Here is an 11,443-nt window from a genome sequence, read left to right as displayed (position 1 = left end):
TTATAGGTGAAAACGTTGAGACAAAAGGCCGTTGTTTTCAACAAATTTTCAAATATTCCAATATCTAACTGTTAGTTTCTATAACGAAACCTTAATGGATTTAGACAAATGACCCCTTTCTGAATTCAGAATTTTGTCTATTTTTCGGAAATGTAAAGCTTTCCAGGATCCATTATTGCTTTCAAACTCATTTCTACCATTAACTGGAAGGAGGTGGAAAGCTCTAAAAATAGCAAAAATAGGCTATGTCCCAGAAAAATGCCAAAACTGAGTGAAAAATTTCGGTTCTCTGACAAAACACTGTCATTCCCTAAAAGCTGAGAAAATGGAGAATTCAGCCCCACAAACCCTTTTTTGATACCATATTCAGGGAAAAAGCCAGAGGCTTTCATTTGCAGCCCGTTTTTCTAATTTTTCTGAAAAAAACAAAAAAAACACTATATTTTGGTTAATTTCTGGGCCCCCTCCAAGGGAATCCACAAACCCTGGGCGCCTTTAGAATCCCCATGATGTTGGAAGAAAAGGACGCAAATTTGGCGCGGATCCCTTATGTGGTCAAAAAGTTACAAGGGCCTAAGCGCGCACTACCCCAAAACACCAAAAAAAGCCTTAGCACAGGAGGGGGAAAAGGCCTAGCAGCGAAGGGGTTAAATGAGGCCCCAAGGATCCATACCTGCCCTGTTTATTGCCATATCCATGACCCTTTTAAACTGGAACCTGGTGAGCGGGGTCACATCTACTTGTATTAGCAATGCTCCCCCCATTGTACTATTTCTCTGTCGTAAGAATGCTTCTAGCTGAGTCACGGGCAGCAAGGATTATCATGTGCGCGATGTAGTACTATCCCCTCGCCACGGGCTTCCTGATCTATTTTGAAGTTTTAAACGGCTATTAGTAAGGTGTCGCCCTGCACTTTTGCATGTTCAAGTGGCAGCCCCCTTGCACATCCTGCTTATTCTGTGCCACCAACTCCCCTATCCTAAAGGCTCCATAAAAGGCCAGTGAAAAGGCGGCTCTGTATAATAAAGCCTCCCCTGTAGAGCTGGAGATGCCATCCAGAGCTGCTAGTAGAGATGTTAGCAGTTCTGTCCCATTTGGGCGTCTTGTGTCTGGTGCTGATCCCTGGAGGCGTCTCCACCCTTTCAGGGCCTTCCTAACAATCAGACAATTGGTAGGATCCCTTAATTTTCGCGAACAAGGAGATTGCCACCACATGTCGCCTGGCTGCCGCCGCTGAGCGCCCTTCTTTATTAAAAGTATCTAAATACCACAGGAGTGCCCCTGTGTCATGCCAGCTTTCAACCCAATCCTTCCCCAAAAAAGCACAGTAAGCCCAAAACGCCCCTTCATAAGCTTTCCTGGTCTTGGGAGCTAGGCTAGCTGCCACGAGGTTCTGTAGTTGGGGGCACCAATCTGCCAAAGTACTTCCGGGTAGAATGTTGGGGTTGCCTCAGCAGAGGGTAGGTGTTCCCTGAAAACCTGCATCTTGAAGCGAGACAGTGCGTCAGCAGCTTTATTCAAGCCCCCCGGTACATAGTTAGCCTAAAATTGTATGTTCAATTTCATACATAACAACACTATCTCCTTCAGCAGGCGGAGGATCATTTTACACCATGCAGCCTGTTTGTTGATGCATTCCACTACAGTCATGTTGTCTGACCACGATTACGCAGATGTTCAGGCCAAACAGTGAGTGCCACCCAGATGGTAAAGAGTTCCAGGAAACCAATGTTGGCTGTCACACCATTCACCACCCACCATGCTGGCCAATGTTGCGCCACCCACTCATTACAGAGTATGGCACCAAATCCCACACTGCCCCCAGCATCAGTCCATAAACCTAACTCCGCAGAAGTAGTGGGAGGACCGGGCCACACCACCCTGCTGTAGAAATCCCGCAGGAATGCCATCCGAATACGCATGTCCTGGCGAACCTCAGACGACAGTCTTGTGTGATGGTGCTTTTCTTGGAGACCTGCCATGGCCTGTGAGATGGAGCGGGAGAATTGTCGTGAGAATTGTCGTGCCATAGGTATGACTCTGAGCTCAAAGTTCAACTAACCCACTGTCTGTTGCAGCTGATGTAAGGTTACCTTATCTTTTGCCAGACATTGTTGTAATGCTGTCTTAAATTTCTCAATTTTTGCTATAGGTAACCGGAAACACCCCTGTACTGAGTCTAACTCGATGCCCAGAATTTCGATTGTAGTCGTTGGAACCACTGTCTTCCCAGGTGCCAGGGGAACCCCGAAAGCCCGCATGAGCACGGAAAATTCCTGCAATGCCCAAGCACACTCCCGGGAGCCCGCTGACCCGAGAAAAAGGAAATCATCCAGATAATGCATGACGTATTGATGCCCCGTCGCCTGTCTAAAAACCCATTCCAAAAATGAACTGAATTTTTCAAAGTAAGCGCAGGAGACAGAGCACCCCATGGGCATGCACATATCCATGTAGAATTTGTCTTGAAATTTAAAACCCAGAAGGTGGTAATCCAGTGGGTGGACTGGCAGCAAACGGAAAGCAGACTCAATATCAGATTTGGCTAGCAAGGCCCCGGGGCCCAGACCCCTTAGCATAGCAACTGCCTGGTCAAAAGAAGCATATTTAACACTACAGATTTACTCACTGATGGCATCATTCAATGAATTGCCTCTAGGGGCTGACAGATTATGAATCAACCTGAACTCCCCTTCTTCTTTCTTGGGGACCACTCTCAAGGGTGAGCAAACAAAATTGTGTACAGGGATGTGATCAAAAGACCCAGCTATTCTGCCCAAGCGTAATTCTTTTGTAAATTTTTGTGTCTGCCACCCCAGGATTGGTCCTCACAGAAAGCTGATTTTTGCAATCTGGTGTCCCTATGTAATCAAATGCAGGAATCCTAAAGTCATACAGAAAACCCTCTTGCAGTGTCCTAGCTGTGGCATGATCTGGTTATTTGTTTAACCAAGGAGTCATAGCTGTTACTTCAATGGGTGAGTGTGTTACAATTTGTGTCCTTTCTTCACTCCTGTTTCTTCTTTCCCCTATATCCTGATTTTTTTAGGTATTTGGATTCTGGGTGAGATGGGTTAGCGCAGATAGAGCATGCATGCCTGAACTTACAGGTGCCTTGGGCCCTAGTGCATATCCACCTTTTAAAGTCCCAACAAGTCCCCTTCCGACCCCTCTCCCCCCGGTACCTGGACTAGGGGCCGTGCCCGTGGTTTGGGCTGGCCGAAAGGGCTAAGAAGATTGAAATCCTGACCCCAGTTGAAGGTTTGCACTGAGTTAGCATGCTGTCCTGGCCCAAACTGATCCAACTAAGCAATCCTGTTGACCCGGTCCCAAGAAAGGGACGGGTCAGCTGCCCTGGCCTTCCTGACATTTCTATTGTACTCCTTCCACCCGATGCCCCCATATTTGTCATGAGACATAGTAATCCTACTCTGGTAACAAGCCATCTCTGTTTGGATGTTAGGAGAACGCTCAGCTGTTATTGCCATGAATACTAGAAAGCCCTGAACCAGTTGCTCAAATTCTCCTCTACCCTGAATTTCAACAATTCACTACGCCATTCACTAGGTAGCATCCAATCTTTCTGTTTCCTTGAATACTCCATTTCCCTTTCGTCCACAAGCAGAGAGAACATATTAACGTAACTACCAGACCATAAGAGTTTGTTCACTTCCCGCGTTACATGCCTGGCCAAATGTTCCCTCCCGGTGTGTGACTCACCCACGCCCAGTAATGCTAAAGTCACTTCCTTACCTATTGACACCACTCCAGCTGGCTCCGTCAGCTTTTCCTTCCCCAGGCTGCTCACTGGCACATCCTTGTTGTTACTTTCCCATGCACCTGAGCCACAAACCAAAACTCCCTGCGCTACCTTTTTAAGTAACTGCAATTAGCTAGTCGAGTTTCTTAAACTGGCACCGAGGGGCATGTGCAAGTCTGCACTGTGCTCTGACTACGGAGCTTCCTTCCCCTCTCTCAGCTTCAAAACCGCTCACGAAGTCAGCCGCCCTGTGCTCTGACCTCCGACCAATTCTACACGCTCTCCCGCCGTTAAACAAATCTGAAGGCAACCCCAAGCCTCCCCGCGGTACCTCCGAGAAGCGCAGTGTGTGCTCCTCGTAAATCCAGACACCTGTGATTTCACCCTCGAACAAAGCGGGAGCGGGACCGGGTCTCGACGTGGTCACCAAGCCTCCCTCGCCTAAACACGCCTCCTGCTCACTTGCTGCAGTAGCGCTGTTCCGCTGCAACTCTGCTCCTGCGCCTGTAGGGGAAATACAAAACAAAAAGGAAACACAGGACGCTCGATCGGGAGGGGAGAAACACCACCACCTCTCCTGCGACGCTGCGTCCAAGATGCTCTTAAGTCCGCCTGGGCCTGCAAATCCACCTGTAAGGAGAAAGAATCCTAATTTTAAGACTTTCGGTATTCACAGAAGGCAATTAGGAGTCCTAAAGTTTGGAGTCTTAACTTTACTACTACTAAATTGAGAACAATCCTAACTTTAAGACTTTCGGTATTCACAGAAGGCATTTAGGAGTCCTAAAGTTAGGACTCATAACTTATGTGAAGACCGAAATGAGTAAGTGCCTTCTGTGAATACCAAATTGAGTAAGTGCCTTCTGTGAATACCAAAATGGTAGTAAGTTTAGGATTTTGTCTTAAGTTAGTTCTGTGAATCAGGCCCAGAATACTTAGTGGCACACACAGACGTTGTCAAATATTCTACTTTTCTTTGCAGTGCTACATTTATGCCTATGTGTGCAGATGATGGGCACTCACAATAATGTTTGGGTACTGGGACTTATTTTTCATTAAAGACTTTGACCCAGAGCAAGTAAGAGAAATGCAGAAAAGGGAGAAAGTAGGGGGATGAGAAATAAAGTAAAACAATGGCAAAGGGAGAAACAGACTGAAAGAATCCTGCAAGAGTAAGACAAAGGTATGTGGAGGGTGGGGGGAATAAAGAGGCATGAAGTGCCTCATGAAGAGGAATGAAGACTAGGCAACATTTGTATTTGCAAACCTGACCTTCAGTAGCACTAGAGATGACCTGCTAAGAAAAACTGTGAAAAAATGTCCTCTGTTTCTTCTTTTTTCATAAATTAGGTACTGGGGTATTAAGCTGTCTGTATACTGCAAGGAACTCATATATTGTTGAATTCTCATATTTGTGATTAGTTCTGAGGTGTGATAGCTATATATGCTGCACCATTGGAATTGTCCACAGTACCCAAATTTACCCCTAAGTGTATACATAGAAAGCTGAAGCAACAGCAACAATCCAGGATATAATATCCATATGTTGAAAATGCATACTGGTATTTATATAGGTCCAATTAAGTTATATTGTAATTCCAATGTACTTAATACTTTCAATTGTTTTACTTCTATTTATGGTAACCATCTGCAGTAACCTAATAACAATCTGAGAACAAACACATGTTGCAACCCTTGGGGCTAGCAATCCAGGGGCTTTTTCAAGGCTATCCAGTCAAACTCAAGCTTTCTCTAAATGTCTTAGTACATTTGATTGTGGTCTGAGAAGTGGACACATAATAAGGTCCTGAAAGTGGTTCATACTGCCTGAATTTGAATATGAAATCAACATATAGGCATCATATAGTAGATTGATGTATTTGTTTGGTCATCTCGTAGTACACTCGGCACTGGTATGCTCTGGTCTTCCAGCTGCCTTATACCTAGTAATCCCAAAACGTATGTTGGGACGACATTGGAGAAACTGCTAATGGCTGTTAGGTGACAACAGAAACCCCAAAGTGTCTCTGTGCCTTGTTACACCAGGTACCGACTACAATTCGTTTCTACCCTCACCGCTCTGTCCGCTAATACTGAGATAAAAGCTTGGTGTGGAGCAACAGGTAACTGATTGTGGAGGAACTTCATATTGTGTAGGCAACTTTTGGCACTTTGATTACTTTAGCGTTGTAGTATTCGGACAGCCCAGCCCCTGGTGCTAGGTCTTCAGTATGAGATACTAATACAAGAGTCCAAGGCGCGTACATCCAGAAGAGCATCCCAAACAAAAGCCCCCTCCCCACCCTGCTCTCAAACCATTGACAGCTGCAGCCAGGCCTGATAGAGAGTTTTGTGGGGCCCTGGTCACAAATGTCATGTAGGGCACCTCTCTAATAGCAGACCCCTTTTGTCGTACATAAACACATTAACAGTGACATTGGGGGGGCCCTAAAAAGGGCGGGCTTTGGGTAAACAGCCCCAGCAGCTGACACTTATGACAGCCATGGCTGCAATGCTTGGTCATCTGAACCATGTGAACGTGTCTGGTCTTTTTTCTGACATACTGATCGTCTCATTTATAGGGGCAGTGTGCTGACAGACCTGGCCAGGGTGCCATAGGCTCATGTATATGGAAGATATGTTTGTGAAATTAAAAAGTGCCATATCTTCCTGTCAATTTAAAACTACTACATTTTACACCTTTCCTTCAAACTGTAAACAGCAAATCAAAACCCAGCCATGTGATGTTACAAAGATATCTCCAGTAGTTACTTTCCTAGCTGCGGGTGAAATTGCCCCCTTTAACTCCTTTCTGATTTTGGCCCCATGTCAATCTCACTATCCTACCAGAAACTTCTAATAGTTTCTACGCAGATAGGGGGCATATTCTCAAGGAGCTGTCATCACGGCACTTTATCGCAATACATTTATTGCTCCATTCACAAGCTGCTGCTAACAGCCCATAGTACCAGTTTACCTGCGATAGCAGCTGCAAAAAACATCGCCACAGTTGCGGGGGTCCCGCAACTATCGCTAATGAGATGCAGAGTAGGGGTTCCCGAGCAAAAAGCTGAGACAGCACCACTCCCCCCCATTCTCAACGACCAGCCAGGTCGGCGATAAGATCACAAACATGCGATAAGGCGCGTTTGCTGCAGGAAACTAACACCTGCTCTGGCCTGGATGTCGCAAAATCACATCCGGTTACATGCATGTGTCGACAGAAAAATTTGCATCACATATTCACCTTCAAAGCAACAAATGAAAATGTATTAAAACAAACACAGAAAAGAAATGAAGACACATGGCGGCACCCCTCGGGCACTCCGTAGGTCACAGCCTGCAAGACAGAAATCATGATGAGAAGGTGTGTCCTGCACACATCAAGGGACAGAGAGCGAGCGAAGGCGAGAGAGAGAGAGAGATAGACAGATAGAGAGTGGGAGAGAGAGATAGACAGACAGAGAGGGGGAGAGAGAGATAGATGGACAGAGCGGGGGAGAGAGAGACAGACGGACAGAGAGGGGGCAAGAGAGATAGACGGATAGAGAGGGGGAAAGAGAGATAGATGGACAGAGAGGGGGAGAGAGACACAGAGAAAAGAAGAGAGGGACAGGGAGAGAGAGAGTGCTGACACTGCGCACCCAGGGCACACTGCTCACCTGCTGCCACCGATGTGTCTCCAACCAGGTGCCGGCAATGTAGTGCAGTTCACCAAGTCCCACATCTGAGACACACCCGTCATCTGAAACAGAGTCCAGATAATGGCAAAGTACATACAATTGCAAGCGGCATCATCGCCTGTCTGCCCCAGCGCAACCAGGCAGCTGCAACCCAGCCCCTCCCACCGCCCAGCTGTGCATGCCCACCCCTGCGCACCAAGGTAGCAGCAGCCCAGCCCCTCCCGCCACCCAGCGGTGCATGCCTGCCCCTGTGCACCCAGGCCTCACTGCTCCCCTTCCGCCACCGGTGTGTAGAAATGAGGGTCCACCACGTGCCGGTGCATGCCCTGAGCCTGGGGCCCGCGGATATGTCACCGTCCACATCATGCAGCTTCGCACCGCGGGCTCCCAGGTCTCACATTTGGTGCTGGGTCTTGATTTCTCCATGGAAGAGGACATACCAGTGCACCTGGCAACATCGCAGGCTGCACACCAGCTCAGCCTCATGGGTGCCACTAACTCTGTGATCCAGGAGGCGACGCCACGTGGTGGTAGGCCAGTGCTGCCCGCTGGCTCAGGCTTCCACTGCGGTCCAGCAGGGCACACATACCCTGAGCTGTCCGGACCGCCGGGATGGCGCATCATCGCAGGCTGCACAACCGCTCAGCGCTTAAGGTGCCCCTACCTCAGTGCACTGAAAGTCACCGTCCCGTGGCGGTGTGCCTGTGCCTACCGCAGTGAATCCGGTGCCACCAAGACTGTGCCCCGCTAGTCACGGACCCTCTATGATTGGGTATTGTGGTGCGGACACCATCATGTCACCTTCGGGCCTGAGGAATGTGATGTTGAAGGCCCCTGGCCCCCATGCCTACATGCACACCACACGTATACACCCCGAGAGAGGTTGGAAATGACATTGTGCTCATGTGCCCGGCCCTTTTTTATTAGCAGGGTCACATGTGTTGTGAAGTGTGTGTGTGATGGGTGTGGTGTGCATGTATTCCAGCCGTGAGGGAGTAGCCATGGCATGCTGACAACTAGACCTGTGAGCAGCAGATCACTACAGGGGAGTCCTGGCACATTTGGCGTTTATGTCCCCCCTGGAGTGTAAGCGTAGTGGGCTGGCCTGCTGTAGTCCAGTCCAGCATAAGGGTTTGAACAAAGACCCCTGGGCTCTGGGCGTGGTTCCGTAAGGGGCTGGATAAGGAAGTAACAAATGCGTGTGTCGCTGTTGTTGTGTTAGCGCCACCCAGACAACATTCTGCAATGGGTCACCCTCAGACCCAAGTCCAATGACATGAGCACATGATCGTAGGGGGAATTCACTGACCCTACATTCATAAACACAACCACACATGAAAGACCATAGGCACAACACATCTGTGTGATTCGGAATGTTTAATGCGCAGTGTTGCATCTGGAGCAGTACATGGCCATGCAAACCCCACTTTACAATGTTGGCCCATGGAGGGCCAGCCAGAGTCCTTCAGGGAATGACAAGTCCAAAGGAAGAGGAAAAGTTCAGTCCGCAGTCTGATTGCTGTCATTGGCGATCACACAGAATATGGCAGTCCATTGCGAGGTCCAAGGTGAGTGTCGCAGAGTGTATCGGGGGAATGTGGAAGACGATGATGCAGAGGGAAGTACCAAGCAGAAACAGGCCCTATGGCGGAGATGAATGCTACTGTGTCCTTCTTACCACAATGGCTTTTTTATCCGCCTCTTCATCCTCTGCTGTTCCATGTGCCTCACGTGTGGGTGGTGTTGGCCTTTCTCCAGCACTGCGTGTCAGTGACACCTCAGGGGCCGGAGGTGGAATGTCTGCCGCATTGTGTGGCACCGACACTTCAGGGGTGGAGATGTGGATGTGGTGGGAGCAGCAGCATGCATCAGCAGCAGGCCTTGTGGCAGCAAAGCCATGAGGATGGTTTTTAGGTCATTGAGGAACCCAGCTACCACTTGCTGGTGTGCAGCGGTGGCAGCCGTTCTTTCCGCATTGGCCCGCTCCATGGTCTTCATGAGCCTCTGCATGTTTCCCACCTCCCGTGCGAGCTCGATTGATCCACTCTGACTAGTTACTTGTTCTTGTCACTGAGTCAGGACTCTGGCGATGTCAGCCATGGTTCACTGGAGAGCATGGAGTGGACTCTGGGTGGCCATTAGGGACTGTGTGTTGTCCCTGATGTGATTTAGACACCCACATATGGCATCTAGTTTGTCTGCCATGCAGTTGAAGCCCACCCGCACCTGTTCAGCCAGCTGCTCCTGGCATCCCAACACATGGCGTTGGGCTGCCATTATTTTTTCGTGGGGGTCCTGGGAGGCAGCTATGGTGGTGGGTGCTGCCTGCTGTGTGGTCTGTGCAGGAGGGGGGGTCTCCTTGTAGCAGCTGGGCTGCCCTGTTCCTGGGAGTGGGCTGCGGAGGCTCTCCACAAGCTGTTGGAGGGCTTCGGAGTCGAAGCTGTGGTGGTCCCCTTCATCATCATAGAAGAGAGGTTCAGGCTGCTCTGCAGGAGGTATTGATTGTCCCTCTGCAATGCTAAGGGGAAATGCAGTTTAACAGTGTGTTCACATGTGTGTTGTCGCATTGTACTTGTTTACATACAGACTGCATGACTGTATACATCGTGGCTGTTTGGGAGGTGCTGCCTATTTGATGGGGACAGTGGACATTTCGATAACAGACGTGTGTGTGTTTGTACTTGTACATTGTCATCTCACATTTCCCTGCAATGCCACTTGTGATTGGCCAGTGTCTACACCCAGTCGGCACCAGTTGTGTCCTGTGTTCTGTTGTGGACGTGTTGCGGTTTGTGCCACATCGTTGTCATGGTGCAAGGGTGCCTGCCTTGCTGGGATGATGGTTTTTGTGCCGGAAGGGATGCCTTCCTGCACAAAAACAATAATTGATGGTTTTCCTCTTTCTATGTGTGCTGTCAAAAGAGGTGACGCAGCGCCCCAGAAAAGTTGCGGAAACGTTCTTCACCTACAATAGCGCACATAATAAAAGACAGACTTCTTTAAAGATGTGTGCAGAATTCAGAATTACAGGAAACAGAATTGACAATATCAAAGGCACACTTCTTTTAAAGTCAAGGGGTACCTAAACCTTGCAAGGGTAGTATTCAATTGTCCTGCTTACTAATTGTCATGTGATCTCCAAGGGCCTTTGGGTTTGTTGTGAGGAATAGATGGACATATCGAAACATCAATCCATCAATAGCTTGCTACATCATCCTTCTGGCAGGATTATAAGGCAGTGTTTTTTTAGTGCAATTGCTCAGACCAAGGTTTACTAACATTTTGTGTCATGGATGTGCCACTTTTTTGGTGCAACCATGATGCAAATATTACATGTGATTTACAAAGCCACACAAATCAAATTTGTTTGCCTCTTTGTGGGATTTTTCGCATAGCACTGCCTTGTGTTATTTTGTTCCAGGGAGGCATTACATGGGTGAAGAATAGTCATTCCCATGCATCCAGACATGGATTTTGATGCAATCACAGATTTAATAAGGTGACTAAACCCGAGATTGCACTGCAATGCCTCCTTGACAAGGCATAATGAGGAGAAATATCTTTATTTCTCCTCATTTCTTCCTCTTTCTATGCGTGTGACATTCTGCCTTTAAAGATTAGGTTTTGTGCAAGAAGGTATCCCTTTCTGTTAAAAAAAAAAAACCCTGCTTGTAACACAGACACCCTTCCGCCATGGTGCCAGGGTATCTATGTTGGTGCTAGACAGTACACAGTGTACCAGCAACAGGAGACAGCTGAATATGTCATATCTTAGTAGATATAGCACGTTTTTCCTGTCTCCCATTCATTCAATGCAGAGCAGCAACTTTACTTGCTGCCCTGCATTGCATGAAAAATGAGTAAATAATCCCCCTTGTCTCACCTTCGGAATGGGGTGCAAGAGTTCTGTTCAAGATTTGTTATCGTCAAGATACTAATTAGGAATGTTTGGCTACCTTGAAGGGAGAACAGTACAACCAATTTCTACGGATGGACATGA

This window comes from Lissotriton helveticus, chromosome 5_1, assembly GCF_964261635.1.
Source record: "Lissotriton helveticus chromosome 5_1, aLisHel1.1, whole genome shotgun sequence".
NCBI lineage: Eukaryota > Metazoa > Chordata > Amphibia > Caudata > Salamandridae > Lissotriton > Lissotriton helveticus.
Note: the sequence above shows the minus strand (reverse complement) of the source record.